The 19,844-nt window shown below is 45.6% G+C and overlaps 6 non-coding genes and 1 pseudogene across 6 annotated transcripts; all 7 read left to right on the top strand.

The window, feature by feature from the left end:
- The first annotated feature begins 5,491 nt into the window (after positions 1 to 5,491).
- On the top strand, positions 5,492 to 5,672 carry LOC142722110 (U2 spliceosomal RNA; annotated as a pseudogene).
- Positions 5,673 to 6,968: 1,296 nt separating this feature from the next.
- Positions 6,969 to 7,159, top strand: LOC142722057 (U2 spliceosomal RNA). The gene has a single exon (XR_012874387.1). It is a non-coding gene; the product is annotated as a U2 spliceosomal RNA (small nuclear RNA).
- Positions 7,160 to 8,451: 1,292 nt separating this feature from the next.
- Positions 8,452 to 8,642, top strand: LOC142722087 (U2 spliceosomal RNA). Its single transcript, XR_012874417.1, has one exon. It is a non-coding gene; the product is annotated as a U2 spliceosomal RNA (small nuclear RNA).
- Positions 8,643 to 9,926: 1,284 nt separating this feature from the next.
- On the top strand, positions 9,927 to 10,117 carry LOC142722086 (U2 spliceosomal RNA). The gene has a single exon (XR_012874415.1). It is a non-coding gene; the product is annotated as a U2 spliceosomal RNA (small nuclear RNA).
- Positions 10,118 to 11,394: 1,277 nt separating this feature from the next.
- On the top strand, positions 11,395 to 11,585 carry LOC142722056 (U2 spliceosomal RNA). The gene has a single exon (XR_012874386.1). It is a non-coding gene; the product is annotated as a U2 spliceosomal RNA (small nuclear RNA).
- A 1,280-nt stretch (positions 11,586 to 12,865) lies between these two features.
- On the top strand, positions 12,866 to 13,056 carry LOC142722055 (U2 spliceosomal RNA). The gene has a single exon (XR_012874385.1). It is a non-coding gene; the product is annotated as a U2 spliceosomal RNA (small nuclear RNA).
- Positions 13,057 to 14,336: 1,280 nt separating this feature from the next.
- LOC142722053 (U2 spliceosomal RNA) lies at positions 14,337 to 14,527 on the top strand. The gene has a single exon (XR_012874382.1). It is a non-coding gene; the product is annotated as a U2 spliceosomal RNA (small nuclear RNA).
- The last annotated feature ends 5,317 nt before the right edge of the window (positions 14,528 to 19,844 follow it).

Here is a 19,844-nt window from a genome sequence, read left to right as displayed (position 1 = left end):
CTCTTTCAGCACTGCATTGTGGTGCAAGCAAAAGAAGCAAATCCTGTCTGGCTTCTAGCTGTGAGTGTGTGAGCCTGCAGGGCCCCATGGAATTGCCTAGAAGTAGGCTGAATCGCTGCAAGGGCTGAACAGCAGTATCGGGCAGGCTCGGGCAACGCGCGGCCCGTTCGGGTTATCGCTTCTCGGCCTTCTGGCTGAGATCAAGTGTAGTTCTGATTACTTGTAGTCAGTGCTGCCTGGTCTTGGTTAGGAGGTGCTCAGGTACCCTCTCTCTCGGCCTCGGGGGATCGTCCAGGTTCGCCTGGACTTCACCCCCGTGCTGCTATTTGGGAGAGAGGCTTAGTCCTGAGCAACGAGTTGCGATCCACATATCCCCCGTGTAGGCTTCGGCCGAAAAGGGGAAGCTGCGTAGACGTTGCGTCACCAACGGGTGGCGTAACTTTCCCGAAATCCCCTCACCATGGACGAAAGTCCTGGTGAGATACCGGCGTATGCCCGGATAAAAAATACAATCCGTGTTATTGTATCAGAAGAGAAGGCGACAACCTGCGGCCTGAAGTTCTTGGTGGAGACCGTGCTTGTTGGCATTTTCAACATTCAGAAGCGGGAGATATTGGCGGTGCAAGACTATCCAAGGAGAAGAACATATGACATAACGTTTGTACAGAATGGAGTGTTCCAAGATCTGCTGGCGGCATACATGGTAAAAAACGATCCGAGACTGGACGGTATTGAATTTTACGAACATGTGTTGGACATCACTAAGATGATTGTGATAAAAATGTACTGCCCGTTTGCTGATTTAAAAGATGTGATGTCCTTTTTATCCCCCTATTTCAAAAGTGTAAAATGTATTGGCAAAATAATGAACGAAGTTGGAGTTTGGACGTCAAAGTGGAGATTTTTAGTAACTTGTTATAGAGATGCCAATACAGCAGGGGGGATAATGTTGCCGCCAGCACGCTTTAAATTAGGTGATATGGCAGGAGATCTTTTTTATACAGGAATGCCTCCATTCTGTAGAAAATGTCAAAAGTACGGTCACACCAAAGAGTTCTGCGAAAGCACCTGTAGGAACTGTGGCAGCTCTGAGCACGAGGCCAAAACTTGCCCTCTGGGGAAAAGGTGTCGTTTTTGCAGCCGAGTTGGTCATCTATATGCTACTTGTCCCCACAGATCGGAACAACCCGAGGTCCGGCCGAGGCGTCCAGAGCAGCCAGCAGGCCAGATCGCCCCCGCACAAGAAGAGGAACCAAGAGGTGAAGAGGCAGATAACATGGACACCTCCAGCAGACCCCCCCAAACAGGTGACCCAAAGGAGCAAAGGCGGTTTAAGAGAAGAGCCAGTGATCAGCGGACGAAAAAGCCCCCTCAGGAAACGGAGGAGATGGGTAGTTCGGATGAAGCTGATCCGCCTGGGCCGCAGGAGATGCTGGGTCAGCCTGTACCTGAGGCAGAGGACCCGGGTGGAGCGGCAGCTAGGTCTAAGAGGCGTAGGGCGTACTCAGAGGTGGCAGCGGGGGTGCCGATGGGAGTACCTGCTAGAGCGAAAGCAGGGAAACCAGTTGACGCGCCCCCGGAAGCACCAGCTGAAGGTCTCCCCCCTTCTCGCCAGTTGGGGGAGACAAGCATAGCTGCCTCTGAGGTGACAGAAGTCCCTGAAACGGCCGCGAGTGCGTTTCCCGCCCCTATCGTAGGGGAGGAGGCTGCCATACAAAATGCTCCAGAAACCTTGCCCGTGGAGTCCATCTGGGACCCATTTTCGATAAGTGCCTCAGGTATGGCGGGGGGTCAGCTGTCTGACATGAGTTCCTCTCCAATCTCCTCAAGTTATACAGTCGGTTTGAAGTCGGAGGGCGATGAGAGTTCGAGTGAGGTCTCTGGTAACGCCGAGGACTGCTGAGGCCACCTCGGGTAAGATTACATAAGACTGTCTCTTTTCCCTTTTCCTCATGGCAGAGTTAGGTGGCATTTCCTTAAATGTTAGGAGCGTGCATTCTAAGACGAGAAGAGCTGCCCTGTTTGACTATCTTTCTATTTTTTCCGCCACCGTTTTTTTCCTACAGGAATGCTGTATCCCACATCGCACGAACTACAACAAATATAAGGAAGACTGGAGACTCGGACCTTCAGTGTGGTCCGGGTCTAACGATTCCAGAGCCGCAGGTGTCGCCATTTTATTTAAAGGGAACGTTTTAATTGACAGTTTTAATGAAATTTTACCAGGTAGAATTTTATTGGTCAAAGCTTTTATAGACGGTATTAGATGGCAGTTTTTAAATTTTTATGGGTCCTCGGACAAGAATGAAAGAGCTAGAATGCTAGAGATTTTACCCCTTTTTTTAAACGATTCAGAGCCACTTGTTTTAGCGGGTGATTTTAATTGTATTTTAAAGGGGGAACGCCGGTTCTCTAACTCAGTAAGCAGGAATTATGACAAAACCTCCTCATTATTAAAAGATATAGTTACTGATTTTAAACTTACTGATGTTTTTAAGAAATGTAACAGCAATTTATCTGCAGAGGCCGGCGTCACCTGGAGCAATGTGAACTGTAGCTCCAGGATCGATTTTATATTCTGCTCTTATCAAGTACTGCCTTTTAAATGTGATCTTAATCCCAATGTTTTATCTGATCATAAATTATTGTATTTTAAAGTTAAAAATGATATTGGGAAAAATACTGTCAAAAAAGCCTGGAAAATGAACGTTTCCCTTTTAGATGATCCGCAAATTTTATCTGATTTTATTACCTTTTATAAGGGCTGCAGACGGGTAAGACATCCAAATATGTCCATAGTCTCATGGTGGGAGAAAATAAAAATAAAAATAAGAGACTTTTTCATAAAAATCGGAAGGAGAAAAGCAAAAGAAAAACAGGATTTTTTTGCTAATTTGAATACCCGTCTGCAGACCCAATACAAGTTCAGAGAACAGGGTATGCAGGTGGAGGAGGAGATTATGGAGATTAGGAAGGAGATCTCCCAGTGCCTGGAGCAGAGAGGTAAGGAAATTGTCTTTCGTTCAAAAATGAAACACCTCGAGGAAAATGAGACCTGCTCCAGGTACTTTTTTAAGAAAATTAACGATAAGCATACCCTGTTAGACAATGTTGATGGAGATACAAACACTGACAATATTTTAAAAAAGGTACACAGATTTTATGCGGATCTTTTTAATATAAAGCTTGTTAATGTTGATTTGATGAACGACTCATTGAAGGAGGTTGACGCTGTTTTAAATCCTGTCTCCAAAGATTTTTTATTACAGGATATTACGGAACAGGAGATTTTAGATACCATCAAGAGTTTTAAAACAGGTAAAGTCCCTGGCCCTGATGGTATACCCATAGAGTTTTATGTCACATTTTATGGAGTTTTAAAAGAGGATCTCTATTCCCTTTTTACTCAAGTTTTTAGAACAAAAGCCCTCCCGGGGTCCTGGAAGAAAGGTGAGGTGTCCCTGCTTTATAAAAAGGGGGACAAAACAGATATTAAAAACTGGAGGCCTATCACCTTACTAAACACAGACTACAAAATAATGGCCAAGATTTGCGCGAATAGGCTAAAGGCTGTTATAGAGAAAATCGTCCACTCCAACCAAGTCTGTGGGATACCTGGGAGGAGCATATGGGACAATTTAAACCTTTTAAAAGATGCTATTGGTGATACGAAGGAGAGAAAAGGCAGATTGGCGGTTTTATCCATAGATTTCGAGAAAGCCTTTGATAGAGTATCACATTTTTATCTTTTTAAGGTTTTAGAAAAGATGGGTATACCAGAAGGCTTTTTACAGTCTCTGAAGGCCTTTTATGAAAATTGTACGAGCAAGATTTTAGTAAAGGGTTTTAAGACACAGGATGTCCTTTTAAACTCCGGAGTGAAGCAGGGGTGTCCCTTGTCCCCACTACTTTTTATATGTGCGATCGAGCCTCTACTCTGCAGATTGAGGAATGACAGGCAGATATGTGGAGTCCCCCTGCCGGGCGGGGGGGGACTAGAGGCAAAAGTGGTGGGGTACATGGATGATGTCGCGGTCCTGTGCAGGGACGCCCCGTCACTGCAAAAAGCATTACAACAGATATACCAATTTTGCTGCTCCTCCGGTTTTAAAGTCAATTTTAATAAAAGTAATATTTTAAATATTGGCAACATGATTTTACAGGACATTCCAGTCCCTGTGTCGGAGTCTGTACAGATTTTAGGGGTCTCCTTCAATGAGTCAAACAATGGTTTTATCAGTTGGGACTTGGTGGCACAAAAAGTTAATAAGAAAATTTGTTTATGGAATCTTAGAAAACTGACAATGGAGGGAAAAATTTTAATCACAAAAATGGTGATTTTACCAATTTTATTATATCTAAGTATGGTTTTCCCTCCCCCTGATATTTTATTAAAAAAGATTACCAAGGCATGTTTTACATTTTTATGGAATTCTAGGATGGAGAAGCTCAGGAGAGAAAAAGTGATGTTACCAAAGCTAATGGGTGGTAAAGATTTTCCAAATATAAAAGCATTTCTTTTAATCCATTTTTTTACACTGTGTCTTAATACTGTTTTTAAGGAACACTACTGGTCTTATTTTATCCGTTTTAACACTGGCTATTTTATGAGGAGGTACGGATGGTTCTCTACGGTTTTAAGCTCGCCATATGCTTTTAACCTGCCAGACCAGTATAAGATTTTAGAAAAAATAGTGAACCTTTTTAAACTAAAAGACAAAAGAATAGAAGATGTAAAAAATAGTAAATATGTTTTAAAGGAAATAAAAGAAAATGTTTTAATAGCCCCCATTAGCAATTTTAATGAAAACAAATGCAAAATTATCTGGAGCATGGTTAATGCTAAATTCATTTTTAATTCACAGAAGGATCTGGCCTGGAGCTGCGCCCACGAGTGTCTTCCATGCCGGGCATTCCAGCATCGAAGGGGACTGACCAACTCGGCTGCGTGTCCAAGGGGAGGATGCCGCGATGACGAGACAGTCTTACATCTCTTTTGGCAATGTTATTTTTCACAACTCATATGGACAAAAATCCTCCCCTTGATGAAGAAGATAACCGGAATAAAGAGAATTACAAGTGAAGGCGTTTTTTACGGATGTCTGGAGTGCCCAACAAGGACTCAGAAAATTATGGCATGGAAGATTACTAACTGCGTTAAAGCAGCTCTGTGGGCGGCCAGGAATATTCTTTTATTCAAACATGAAATTTTATCTGTGAATGATATTTTAGGAATTTGTTTTTATGAAATGCACAAGTATTATCTTTTAGACAAAAAATTCTCTCCTGTTTTAAGTAGAAAATGGTTTTTTAGCGAATGGAATTCTATAATATGATGCCACCAAGTGCCCTTTTATAAATTGTATGATTTTAATCTGACAATTTGTATTTATTTTTTAACCATTGTTGTAAAATTTGAATCCCTGTAAAAATGTTGAAAAATGTTAATTTATTGTAAAACCTGAAAAATTTTAAATAAACGGTTACCCCCAAAGTTGGGGTAGTCAACTTAAAAAAAATCTGTTCTTATCAGTTTAATATCTGATACGTCCCCTATCTGGGGACCATATATTAAATGGATTTTTAGAACAGGGAGATGGAAATAGAGCTTGCTCTGTCCACTCCACGCATTGACCTGGTATTGCAGTATTTCCAGGACCGGTGCACCCTTTCCTTATGTGTTGACTAAAAGCAGATTCCAAAAGTGTTTTTTGTCTTTGCTATTGTTTCTGTCTTTCTGAAGGGATCTCCCCTTTTAATCCCATTATTTCAACACCTGTTGGACAATGCATGAGTGATAATGAGCTCATTGATTAAATGCAATTAATGAATAGATTGCCACCTCTTGTTGTGTGTCGTCTGTGTTTCTGTGTTTCCGGCATTTCACATTGGAACACCTCATTCACCTTCCTTGTCTTCTCTCCGCCCTCCCTTTTAGGTAAGTTAAAGAGCTGCACCTGAGCCAGCCACTGATTGATTGATTGATTGATTGATTGATTGATTGATTGATTGATTGATTGATTGATTGATGCAGCACAACAGTCAAATAGTGGAGTGGAGTAGGGGAACAGCAAACAGCCAATAAAGCAGCCCGCCCGCTCGCCTGCCCGCCACAATGGACCTACCTGTGTACACTAGATGGATGTGATGGAATGTACTGTCGTCCCTACATTTCAAGAAGAAGTAAGAATTGCAGTTGCAACAAAGCCTTGCTTGCCTACAAAGAGAGCAGCAATTTGGATTTGTTACTATGTTACCTAGAAGAATAACAAACTGTGCAAGGATGGAGGTTGTAGGAGCAAGGAGAAGTTGTCTGTAAAGTTGGTGGATGCCTATTTTCCATTTTGCAGTCCCTTGTCTCCCTCTTGTGGCCTCCTGGAGGCAACTAGCTGTGCAAAAAAAAGACAGCCTGGCGGCCGGCTGTTGCAGTGTTGCCCTCTCAGGCAACACTGAGTGACTGACTGAGCCTCACCGTCTTATATAAAGTTCAGACGGAACTTTGCACGTGTCATAGTGGAGCCCTCAGGATTCCAGAGCCAGCTTTCTGACATCATAATGGGGCCTCAGAGATAAAAGCCTGGGCCCAGGCAGTGTTGGTCAGTGCTGCTCAGCAGGCAGCACTGGACTGGACTGGATTACAGCTGATACAAGGTGTGAAGGAACAAGGGGTGGCTGTGGGCATGCACTTGCTGCCGCTGCCAGTGTTTATCTGCATGGCAGCAGGGCATTTGGGCGTTGCCAGGAAGGCGTTTTTATGTAGATTCCTCCTCTTTCAGCACTGCATTGTGGTGCAAGCAAAAGAAGCAAATCCTGTCTGGCTTCCTCTCCGGCCTTTATTCACCTCCCGTGTAGCTGTGAGTGTGTGAGCCTGCAGGGCCCCATGGAATTGCCTAGAAGTAGGCTGAATCGCTGCAAGGGCTGAACAGCAGTATCGGGCAGGCTCGGGCAACGCGCGGCCCGTTCGGGTTATCGCTTCTCGGCCTTTTGGCTAAGATCAAGTGTAGTATCTGTTCTTATCAGTTTAATATCTGATACGTCCCCTATCTGGGGACCATATATTAAATGGATTTTTAGAACAGGGAGATGGAAATAGAGCTTGCTCTGTCCACTCCACGCATTGACCTGGTATTGCAGTATTTCCAGGACCGGTGCACCCTTTCCTTATGTGTTGACTAAAAGCAGATTCCAAAAGTGTTTTTTGTCTTTGCTATTGTTTCTGTCTTTCTGAAGGGATCTCCCCTTTTAATCCCATTATTTCAACACCTGTTGGACAATGCATGAGTGATAATGAGCTCATTGATTAAATGCAATTAATGAATAGATTGCCACCTCTTGTTGTGTGTCGTCTGTGTTTCTGTGTTTCCGGCATTTCACATTGGAACACCTCATTCACCTTCCTTGTCTTCTCTCCGCCCTCCCTTTTAGGTAAGTTAAAGAGCTGCACCTGAGCCAGCCACTGATTGATTGATTGATTGATTGATTGATTGATTGATTGATTGATTGATTGATTGATGCAGCACAACAGTCAAATAGTGGAGTGGAGTAGGGGAACAGCAAACAGCCAATAAAGCAGCCCGCCCGCTCGCCTGCCCGCCACAATGGACCTACCTGTGTACACTAGATGGATGTGATGGAATGTACTGTCGTCCCTACATTTCAAGAAGAAGTAAGAATTGCAGTTGCAACAAAGCCTTGCTTGCCTACAAAGAGAGCAGCAATTTGGATTTGTTACTATGTTACCTAGAAGAATAACAAACTGTGCAAGGATGGAGGTTGTAGGAGCAAGGAGAAGTTGTCTGTAAAGTTGGTGGATGCCTATTTTCCATTTTGCAGTCCCTTGTCTCCCTCTTGTGGCCTCCTGGAGGCAACTAGCTGTGCAAAAAAAAGACAGCCTGGCGGCCGGCTGTTGCAGTGTTGCCCTCTCAGGCAACACTGAGTGACTGACTGAGCCTCACCGTCTTATATAAAGTTCAGACGGAACTTTGCACGTGTCATAGTGGAGCCCTCAGGATTCCAGAGCCAGCTTTCTGACATCATAATGGGGCCTCAGAGATAAAAGCCTGGGCCCAGGCAGTGTTGGTCAGTGCTGCTCAGCAGGCAGCACTGGACTGGACTGGATTACAGCTGATACAAGGTGTGAAGGAACAAGGGGTGGCTGTGGGCATGCACTTGCTGCCGCTGCCAGTGTTTATCTGCATGGCAGCAGGGCATTTGGGCGTTGCCAGGAAGGCGTTTTTATGTAGATTCCTCCTCTTTCAGCACTGCATTGTGGTGCAAGCAAAAGAAGCAAATCCTGTCTGGCTTCCTCTCCGGCCTTTATTCACCTCCCGTGTAGCTGTGAGTGTGTGAGCCTGCAGGGCCCCATGGAATTGCCTAGAAGTAGGCTGAATCGCTGCAAGGGCTGAACAGCAGTATCGGGCAGGCTCGGGCAACGCGCGGCCCGTTCGGGTTATCGCTTCTCGGCTTTTTGGCTAAGATCAAGTGTAGTATCTGTTCTTATCAGTTTAATATCTGATACGTCCCCTATCTGGGGACCATATATTAAATGGATTTTTAGAACAGGGAGATGGAAATAGAGCTTGCTCTGTCCACTCCACGCATTGACCTGGTATTGCAGTATTTCCAGGACCGGTGCACCCTTTCCTTATGTGTTGACTAAAAGCAGATTCCAAAAGTGTTTTTTGTCTTTGCTATTGTTTCTGTCTTTCTGAAGGGATCTCCCCTTTTAATCCCATTATTTCAACACCTGTTGGACAATGCATGAGTGATAATGAGCTCATTGATTAAATGCAATTAATGAATAGATTGCCACCTCTTGTTGTGTGTCGTCTGTGTTTCTGTGTTTCCGGCATTTCACATTGGAACACCTCATTCACCTTCCTTGTCTTCTCTCCGCCCTCCCTTTTAGGTAAGTTAAAGAGCTGCACCTGAGCCAGCCACTGATTGATTGATTGATTGATTGATTGATTGATTGATTGATTGATTGATGCAGCACAACAGTCAAATAGTGGAGTGGAGTAGGGGAACAGCAAACAGCCAATAAAGCAGCCCGCCCGCTCGCCTGCCCGCCACAATGGACCTACCTGTGTACACTAGATGGATGTGATGGAATGTACTGTCGTCCCTACATTTCAAGAAGAAGTAAGAATTGCAGTTGCAACAAAGCCTTGCTTGCCTACAAAGAGAGCAGCAATTTGGATTTGTTACTATGTTACCTAGAAGAATAACAAACTGTGCAAGGATGGAGGTTGTAGGAGCAAGGAGAAGTTGTCTGTAAAGTTGGTGGATGCCTATTTTCCATTTTGCAGTCCCTTGTCTCCCTCTTGTGGCCTCCTGGAGGCAACTAGCTGTGCAAAAAAAAGACAGCCTGGCGGCCGGCTGTTGCAGTGTTGCCCTCTCAGGCAACACTGAGTGACTGACTGAGCCTCACCGTCTTATATAAAGTTCAGACGGAACTTTGCACGTGTCATAGTGGAGCCCTCAGGATTCCAGAGCCAGCTTTCTGACATCATAATGGGGCCTCAGAGATAAAAGCCTGGGCCCAGGCAGTGTTGGTCAGTGCTGCTCAGCAGGCAGCACTGGACTGGACTGGATTACAGCTGATACAAGGTGTGAAGGAACAAGGGGTGGCTGTGGGCATGCACTTGCTGCCGCTGCCAGTGTTTATCTGCATGGCAGCAGGGCATTTGGGCGTTGCCAGGAAGGCGTTTTTATGTAGATTCCTCCTCTTTCAGCACTGCATTGTGGTGCAAGCAAAAGAAGCAAATCCTGTCTGGCTTCCTCTCCGGCCTTTATTCACCTCCCGTGTAGCTGTGAGTGTGTGAGCCTGCAGGGCCCCATGGAATTGCCTAGAAGTAGGCTGAATCGCTGCAAGGGCTGAACAGCAGTATCGGGCAGGCTCGGGCAACGCGCGGCCCGTTCGGGTTATCGCTTCTCGGCTTTTTGGCTAAGATCAAGTGTAGTATCTGTTCTTATCAGTTTAATATCTGATACGTCCCCTATCTGGGGACCATATATTAAATGGATTTTTAGAACAGGGAGATGGAAATAGAGCTTGCTCTGTCCACTCCACGCATTGACCTGGTATTGCAGTATTTCCAGGACCGGTGCACCCTTTCCTTATGTGTTGACTAAAAGCAGATTCCAAAAGTGTTTTTTGTCTTTGCTATTGTTTCTGTCTTTCTGAAGGGATCTCCCCTTTTAATCCCATTATTTCAACACCTGTTGGACAATGCATGAGTGATAATGAGCTCATTGATTAAATGCAATTAATGAATAGATTGCCACCTCTTGTTGTGTGTCGTCTGTGTTTCTGTGTTTCCGGCATTTCACATTGGAACACCTCATTCACCTTCCTTGTCTTCTCTCCGCCCTCCCTTTTAGGTAAGTTAAAGAGCTGCACCTGAGCCAGCCACTGATTGATTGATTGATTGATTGATTGATTGATTGATTGATTGATTGATTGATTGATTGATTGATTGATGCAGCACAACAGTCAAATAGTGGAGTGGAGTAGGGGAACAGCAAACAGCCAATAAAGCAGCCCGCCCGCTCGCCTGCCCGCCACAATGGACCTACCTGTGTACACTAGATGGATGTGATGGAATGTACTGTCGTCCCTACATTTCAAGAAGAAGTAAGAATTGCAGTTGCAACAAAGCCTTGCTTGCCTACAAAGAGAGCAGCAATTTGGATTTGTTACTATGTTACCTAGAAGAATAACAAACTGTGCAAGGATGGAGGTTGTAGGAGCAAGGAGAAGTTGTCTGTAAAGTTGGTGGATGCCTATTTTCCATTGTGCAGTCCCTTGTCTCCCTCTTGTGGCCTCCTGGAGGCAACTAGCTGTGCAAAAAAAAGACAGCCTGGCGGCCGGCTGTTGCAGTGTTGCCCTCTCAGGCAACACTGAGTGACTGACTGAGCCTCACCGTCTTATATAAAGTTCAGACGGAACTTTGCACGTGTCATAGTGGAGCCCTCAGGATTCCAGAGCCAGCTTTCTGACATCATAATGGGGCCTCAGAGATAAAAGCCTGGGCCCAGGCAGTGTTGGTCAGTGCTGCTCAGCAGGCAGCACTGGACTGGACTGGATTACAGCTGATACAAGGTGTGAAGGAACAAGGGGTGGCTGTGGGCATGCACTTGCTGCCGCTGCCAGTGTTTATCTGCATGGCAGCAGGGCATTTGGGCGTTGCCAGGAAGGCGTTTTTATGTAGATTCCTCCTCTTTCAGCACTGCATTGTGGTGCAAGCAAAAGAAGCAAATCCTGTCTGGCTTCTAGCTGTGAGTGTGTGAGCCTGCAGGGCCCCATGGAATTGCCTAGAAGTAGGCTGAATCGCTGCAAGGGCTGAACAGCAGTATCGGGCAGGCTCGGGCAACGCGCGGCCCGTTCGGGTTATCGCTTCTCGGCCTTTTGGCTAAGATCAAGTGTAGTATCTGTTCTTATCAGTTTAATATCTGATACGTCCCCTATCTGGGGACCATATATTAAATGGATTTTTAGAACAGGGAGATGGAAATAGAGCTTGCTCTGTCCACTCCACGCATTGACCTGGTATTGCAGTATTTCCAGGACCGGTGCACCCTTTCCTTATGTGTTGACTAAAAGCAGATTCCAAAAGTGTTTTTTGTCTTTGCTATTGTTTCTGTCTTTCTGAAGGGATCTCCCCTTTTAATCCCATTATTTCAACACCTGTTGGACAATGCATGAGTGATAATGAGCTCATTGATTAAATGCAATTAATGAATAGATTGCCACCTCTTGTTGTGTGTCGTCTGTGTTTCTGTGTTTCCGGCATTTCACATTGGAACACCTCATTCACCTTCCTTGTCTTCTCTCCGCCCTCCCTTTTAGGTAAGTTAAAGAGCTGCACCTGAGCCAGCCATTGATTGATTGATTGATTGATTGATTGATTGATTGATTGATTGATGCAGCACAACAGTCAAATAGTGGAGTGGAGTAGGGGAACAGCAAACAGCCAATAAAGCAGCCCGCCCGCTCGCCTGCCCGCCACAATGGACCTACCTGTGTACACTAGATGGATGTGATGGAATGTACTGTCGTCCCTACATTTCAAGAAGAAGTAAGAATTGCAGTTGCAACAAAGCCTTGCTTGCCTACAAAGAGAGCAGCAATTTGGATTTGTTACTATGTTACCTAGAAGAATAACAAACTGTGCAAGGATGGAGGTTGTAGGAGCAAGGAGAAGTTGTCTGTAAAGTTGGTGGATGCCTATTTTCCATTTTGCAGTCCCTTGTCTCCCTCTTGTGGCCTCCTGGAGGCAACTAGCTGTGCAAAAAAAAGACAGCCTGGCGGCCGGCTGTTGCAGTGTTGCCCTCTCAGGCAACACTGAGTGACTGACTGAGCCTCACCGTCTTATATAAAGTTCAGACGGAACTTTGCACGTGTCATAGTGGAGCCCTCAGGATTCCAGAGCCAGCTTTCTGACATCATAATGGGGCCTCAGAGATAAAAGCCTGGGCCCAGGCAGTGTTGGTCAGTGCTGCTCAGCAGGCAGCACTGGACTGGACTGGATTACAGCTGATACAAGGTGTGAAGGAACAAGGGGTGGCTGTGGGCATGCACTTGCTGCCGCTGCCAGTGTTTATCTGCATGGCAGCAGGGCATTTGGGCGTTGCCAGGAAGGCGTTTTTATGTAGATTCCTCCTCTTTCAGCACTGCATTGTGGTGCAAGCAAAAGAAGCAAATCCTGTCTGGCTTCCTCTCCGGCCTTTATTCACCTCCCGTGTAGCTGTGAGTGTGTGAGCCTGCAGGGCCCCATGGAATTGCCTAGAAGTAGGCTGAATCGCTGCAAGGGCTGAACAGCAGTATCGGGCAGGCTCGGGCAACGCGCGGCCCGTTCGGGTTATCGCTTCTCGGCCTTTTGGCTAAGATCAAGTGTAGTATCTGTTCTTATCAGTTTAATATCTGATACGTCCCCTATCTGGGGACCATATATTAAATGGATTTTTAGAACAGGGAGATGGAAATAGAGCTTGCTCTGTCCACTCCACGCATTGACCTGGTATTGCAGTATTTCCAGGACCGGTGCACCCTTTCCTTATGTGTTGACTAAAAGCAGATTCCAAAAGTGTTTTTTGTCTTTGCTATTGTTTCTGTCTTTCTGAAGGGATCTCCCCTTTTAATCCCATTATTTCAACACCTGTTGGACAATGCATGAGTGATAATGAGCTCATTGATTAAATGCAATTAATGAATAGATTGCCACCTCTTGTTGTGTGTCGTCTGTGTTTCTGTGTTTCCGGCATTTCACATTGGAACACCTCATTCACCTTCCTTGTCTTCTCTCCGCCCTCCCTTTTAGGTAAGTTAAAGAGCTGCACCTGAGCCAGCCACTGATTGATTGATTGATTGATTGATTGATTGATTGATTGATTGATGCAGCACAACAGTCAAATAGTGGAGTGGAGTAGGGGAACAGCAAACAGCCAATAAAGCAGCCCGCCCGCTCGCCTGCCCGCCACAATGGACCTACCTGTGTACACTAGATGGATGTGATGGAATGTACTGTCGTCCCTACATTTCAAGAAGAAGTAAGAATTGCAGTTGCAACAAAGCCTTGCTTGCCTACAAAGAGAGCAGCAATTTGGATTTGTTACTATGTTACCTAGAAGAATAACAAACTGTGCAAGGATGGAGGTTGTAGGAGCAAGGAGAAGTTGTCTGTAAAGTTGGTGGATGCCTATTTTCCATTTTGCAGTCCCTTGTCTCCCTCTTGTGGCCTCCTGGAGGCAACTAGCTGTGCAAAAAAAAGACAGCCTGGCGGCCGGCTGTTGCAGTGTTGCCCTCTCAGGCAACACTGAGTGACTGACTGAGCCTCACCGTCTTATATAAAGTTCAGACGGAACTTTGCACGTGTCATAGTGGAGCCCTCAGGATTCCAGAGCCAGCTTTCTGACATCATAATGGGGCCTCAGAGATAAAAGCCTGGGCCCAGGCAGTGTTGGTCAGTGCTGCTCAGCAGGCAGCACTGGACTGGACTGGATTACAGCTGATACAAGGTGTGAAGGAACAAGGGGTGGCTGTGGGCATGCACTTGCTGCCGCTGCCAGTGTTTATCTGCATGGCAGCAGGGCATTTGGGCGTTGCCAGGAAGGCGTTTTTATGTAGATTCCTCCTCTTTCAGCACTGCATTGTGGTGCAAGCAAAAGAAGCAAATCCTGTCTGGCTTCCTCTCCGGCCTTTATTCACCTCCCGTGTAGCTGTGAGTGTGTGAGCCTGCAGGGCCCCATGGAATTGCCTAGAAGTAGGCTGAATCGCTGCAAGGGCTGAACAGCAGTATCGGGCAGGCTCGGGCAACGCGCGGCCCGTTCGGGTTATCGCTTCTCGGCCTTTTGGCTAAGATCAAGTGTAGTATCTGTTCTTATCAGTTTAATATCTGATACGTCCCCTATCTGGGGACCATATATTAAATGGATTTTTAGAACAGGGAGATGGAAATAGAGCTTGCTCTGTCCACTCCACGCATTGACCTGGTATTGCAGTATTTCCAGGACCGGTGCACCCTTTCCTTATGTGTTGACTAAAAGCAGATTCCAAAAGTGTTTTTTGTCTTTGCTATTGTTTCTGTCTTTCTGAAGGGATCTCCCCTTTTAATCCCATTATTTCAACACCTGTTGGACAATGCATGAGTGATAATGAGCTCATTGATTAAGTGCAATTAATGAATAGATTGCCACCTCTTGTTGTGTGTCGTCTGTGTTTCTGTGTTTCCGGCATTTCACATTGGAACACCTCATTCACCTTCCTTGTCTTCTCTCCGCCCTCCCTTTTAGGTAAGTTAAAGAGCTGCACCTGAGCCAGCCACTGATTGATTGATTGATTGATTGATTGATTGATTGATTGATTGATTGATTGATTGATGCAGCACAACAGTCAAATAGTGGAGTGGAGTAGGGGAACAGCAAACAGCCAATAAAGCAGCCCGCCCGCTCGCCTGCCCGCCACAATGGACCTACCTGTGTACACTAGATGGATGTGATGGAATGTACTGTCGTCCCTACATTTCAAGAAGAAGTAAGAATTGCAGTTGCAACAAAGCCTTGCTTGCCTACAAAGAGAGCAGCAATTTGGATTTGTTACTATGTTACCTAGAAGAATAACAAACTGTGCAAGGATGGAAGTTGTAGGAGCAAGGAGAAGTTGTCTGTAAAGTTGGTGGATGCCTATTTTCCATTTTGCAGTCCCTTGTCTCCCTCTTGTGGCCTCCTGGAGGCAACTAGCTGTGCAAAAAAAAGACAGCCTGGCGGCCGGCTGTTGCAGTGTTGCCCTCTCAGGCAACACTGAGTGACTGACTGAGCCTCACCGTCTTATATAAAGTTCAGACGGAACTTTGCACGTGTCATAGTGGAGCCCTCAGGATTCCAGAGCCAGCTTTCTGACATCATAATGGGGCCTCAGAGATAAAAGCCTGGGCCCAGGCAGTGTTGGTCAGTGCTGCTCAGCAGGCAGCACTGGACTGGACTGGATTACAGCTGATACAAGGTGTGAAGGAACAAGGGGTGGCTGTGGGCATGCACTTGCTGCCGCTGCCAGTGTTTATCTGCATGGCAGCAGGGCATTTGGGCGTTGCCAGGAAGGCGTTTTTATGTAGATTCCTCCTCTTTCAGCACTGCATTGTGGTGCAAGCAAAAGAAGCAAATCCTGTCTGGCTTCTAGCTGTGAGTGTGTGAGCCTGCAGGGCCCCATGGAATTGCCTAGAAGTAGGCTGAATCGCTGCAAGGGCTGAACAGCAGTATCGGGCAGGCTCGGGCAACGCGCGGCCCGTTCGGGTTATCGCTTCTCGGCCTTCTGGCTGAGATCAAGTGTAGTTCTGATTACTTGTAGTCAGTGCTGCCTGGTCTTGGTTAGGAGGTGCTCAGGTACCCTCTCTCTCGGCCTCGGGGGATCGTCCAGGTTCGCCTGGACTTCACCCCCGTGCTGCTATTTGGGAGAGAGGCTTAGTCCTGAGCAACGAGTTGCGATCCACATATCCCCCGTGTAGGCTTCGGCCGAAAAGGGGAAGCTGCGTAGACGTTGCGTCACCAACGGGTGGCGTAACTTTCCCGAAATCCCCTCACCATGGACGAAAGTCCTGGTGAGATACCGGCGTATGCCCGGATAAAAAATACAATCCGTGTTATTGTATCAGAAGAGAAGGCGACAACCTGCGGCCTGAAGTTCTTGGTGGAGACCGTGCTTGTTGGCATTTTCAACATTCAGAAGCGGGAGATATTGGCGGTGCAAGACTATCCAAGGAGAAGAACATATGACATAACGTTTGTACAGAATGGAGTGTTCCAAGATCTGCTGGCGGCATACATGGTAAAAAACGATCCGAGACTGGACGGTATTGAATTTTACGAACATGTGTTGGACATCACTAAGATGATTGTGATAAAAATGTACTGCCCGTTTGCTGATTTAAAAGATGTGATGTCCTTTTTATCCCCCTATTTCAAAAGTGTAAAATGTATTGGCAAAATAATGAACGAAGTTGGAGTTTGGACGTCAAAGTGGAGATTTTTAGTAACTTGTTATAGAGATGCCAATACAGCAGGGGGGATAATGTTGCCGCCAGCACGCTTTAAATTAGGTGATATGGCAGGAGATCTTTTTTATACAGGAATGCCTCCATTCTGTAGAAAATGTCAAAAGTACGGTCACACCAAAGAGTTCTGCGAAAGCACCTGTAGGAACTGTGGCAGCTCTGAGCACGAGGCCAAAACTTGCCCTCTGGGGAAAAGGTGTCGTTTTTGCAGCCGAGTTGGTCATCTATATGCTACTTGTCCCCACAGATCGGAACAACCCGAGGTCCGGCCGAGGCGTCCAGAGCAGCCAGCAGGCCAGATCGCCCCCGCACAAGAAGAGGAACCAAGAGGTGAAGAGGCAGATAACATGGACACCTCCAGCAGACCCCCCCAAACAGGTGACCCAAAGGAGCAAAGGCGGTTTAAGAGAAGAGCCAGTGATCAGCGGACGAAAAAGCCCCCTCAGGAAACGGAGGAGATGGGTAGTTCGGATGAAGCTGATCCGCCTGGGCCGCAGGAGATGCTGGGTCAGCCTGTACCTGAGGCAGAGGACCCGGGTGGAGCGGCAGCTAGGTCTAAGAGGCGTAGGGCGTACTCAGAGGTGGCAGCGGGGGTGCCGATGGGAGTACCTGCTAGAGCGAAAGCAGGGAAACCAGTTGACGCGCCCCCGGAAGCACCAGCTGAAGGTCTCCCCCCTTCTCGCCAGTTGGGGGAGACAAGCATAGCTGCCTCTGAGGTGACAGAAGTCCCTGAAACGGCCGCGAGTGCGTTTCCCGCCCCTATCGTAGGGGAGGAGGCTGCCATACAAAATGCTCCAGAAACCTTGCCCGTGGAGTCCATCTGGGACCCATTTTCGATAAGTGCCTCAGGTATGGCGGGGGGTCAGCTGTCTGACATGAGTTCCTCTCCAATCTCCTCAAGTTATACAGTCGGTTTGAAGTCGGAGGGCGATGAGAGTTCGAGTGAGGTCTCTGGTAACGCCGAGGACTGCTGAGGCCACCTCGGGTAAGATTACATAAGACTGTCTCTTTTCCCTTTTCCTCATGGCAGAGTTAGGTGGCATTTCCTTAAATGTTAGGAGCGTGCATTCTAAGACGAGAAGAGCTGCCCTGTTTGACTATCTTTCTATTTTTTCCGCCACCGTTTTTTTCCTACAGGAATGCTGTATCCCACATCGCACGAACTACAACAAATATAAGGAAGACTGGAGACTCGGACCTTCAGTGTGGTCCGGGTCTAACGATTCCAGAGCCGCAGGTGTCGCCATTTTATTTAAAGGGAACGTTTTAATTGACAGTTTTAATGAAATTTTACCAGGTAGAATTTTATTGGTCAAAGCTTTTATAGACGGTATTAGATGGCAGTTTTTAAATTTTTATGGGTCCTCGGACAAGAATGAAAGAGCTAGAATGCTAGAGATTTTACCCCTTTTTTTAAACGATTCAGAGCCACTTGTTTTAGCGGGTGATTTTAATTGTATTTTAAAGGGGGAACGCCGGTTCTCTAACTCAGTAAGCAGGAATTATGACAAAACCTCCTCATTATTAAAAGATATAGTTACTGATTTTAAACTTACTGATGTTTTTAAGAAATGTAACAGCAATTTATCTGCAGAGGCCGGCGTCACCTGGAGCAATGTGAACTGTAGCTCCAGGATCGATTTTATATTCTGCTCTTATCAAGTACTGCCTTTTAAATGTGATCTTAATCCCAATGTTTTATCTGATCATAAATTATTGTATTTTAAAGTTAAAAATGATATTGGGAAAAATACTGTCAAAAAAGCCTGGAAAATGAACGTTTCCCTTTTAGATGATCCGCAAATTTTATCTGATTTTATTACCTTTTATAAGGGCTGCAGACGGGTAAGACATCCAAATATGTCCATAGTCTCATGGTGGGAGAAAATAAAAATAAAAATAAGAGACTTTTTCATAAAAATCGGAAGGAGAAAAGCAAAAGAAAAACAGGATTTTTTTGCTAATTTGAATACCCGTCTGCAGACCCAATACAAGTTCAGAGAACAGGGTATGCAGGTGGAGGAGGAGATTATGGAGATTAGGAAGGAGATCTCCCAGTGCCTGGAGCAGAGAGGTAAGGAAATTGTCTTTCGTTCAAAAATGAAACACCTCGAGGAAAATGAGACCTGCTCCAGGTACTTTTTTAAGAAAATTAACGATAAGCATACCCTGTTAGACAATGTTGATGGAGATACAAACACTGACAATATTTTAAAAAAGGTACACAGATTTTATGCGGATCTTTTTAATATAAAGCTTGTTAATGTTGATTTGATGAACGACTCATTGAAGGAGGTTGACGCTGTTTTAAATCCTGTCTCCAAAGATTTTTTATTACAGGATATTACGGAACAGGAGATTTTAGATACCATCAAGAGTTTTAAAACAGGTAAAGTCCCTGGCCCTGATGGTATACCCATAGAGTTTTATGTCACATTTTATGGAGTTTTAAAAGAGGATCTCTATTCCCTTTTTACTCAAGTTTTTAGAACAAAAGCCCTCCCGGGGTCCTGGAAGAAAGGTGAGGTGTCCCTGCTTTATAAAAAGGGGGACAAAACAGATATTAAAAACTGGAGGCCTATCACCTTACTAAACACAGACTACAAAATAATGGCCAAGATTTGCGCGAATAGGCTAAAGGCTGTTATAGAGAAAATCGTCCACTCCAACCAAGTCTGTGGGATACCTGGGAGGAGCATATGGGACAATTTAAACCTTTTAAAAGATGCTATTGGTGATACGAAGGAGAGAAAAGGCAGATTGGCGGTTTTATCCATAGATTTCGAGAAAGCCTTTGATAGAGTATCACATTTTTATCTTTTTAAGGTTTTAGAAAAGATGGGTATACCAGAAGGCTTTTTACAGTCTCTGAAGGCCTTTTATGAAAATTGTACGAGCAAGATTTTAGTAAAGGGTTTTAAGACACAGGATGTCCTTTTAAACTCCGGAGTGAAGCAGGGGTGTCCCTTGTCCCCACTACTTTTTATATGTGCGATCGAGCCTCTACTCTGCAGATTGAGGAATGACAGGCAGATATGTGGAGTCCCCCTGCCGGGCGGGGGGGGACTAGAGGCAAAAGTGGTGGGGTACATGGATGATGTCGCGGTCCTGTGCAGGGACGCCCCGTCACTGCAAAAAGCATTACAACAGATATACCAATTTTGCTGCTCCTCCGGTTTTAAAGTCAATTTTAATAAAAGTAATATTTTAAATATTGGCAACATGATTTTACAGGACATTCCAGTCCCTGTGTCGGAGTCTGTACAGATTTTAGGGGTCTCCTTCAATGAGTCAAAC

The sequence above is a fragment of the Rhinoderma darwinii genome, unplaced genomic scaffold (assembly GCF_050947455.1).
Source record: "Rhinoderma darwinii isolate aRhiDar2 unplaced genomic scaffold, aRhiDar2.hap1 Scaffold_530, whole genome shotgun sequence".
NCBI lineage: Eukaryota > Metazoa > Chordata > Amphibia > Anura > Rhinodermatidae > Rhinoderma > Rhinoderma darwinii.
This window is presented reverse-complemented; position numbering and strand designations above follow the sequence as displayed.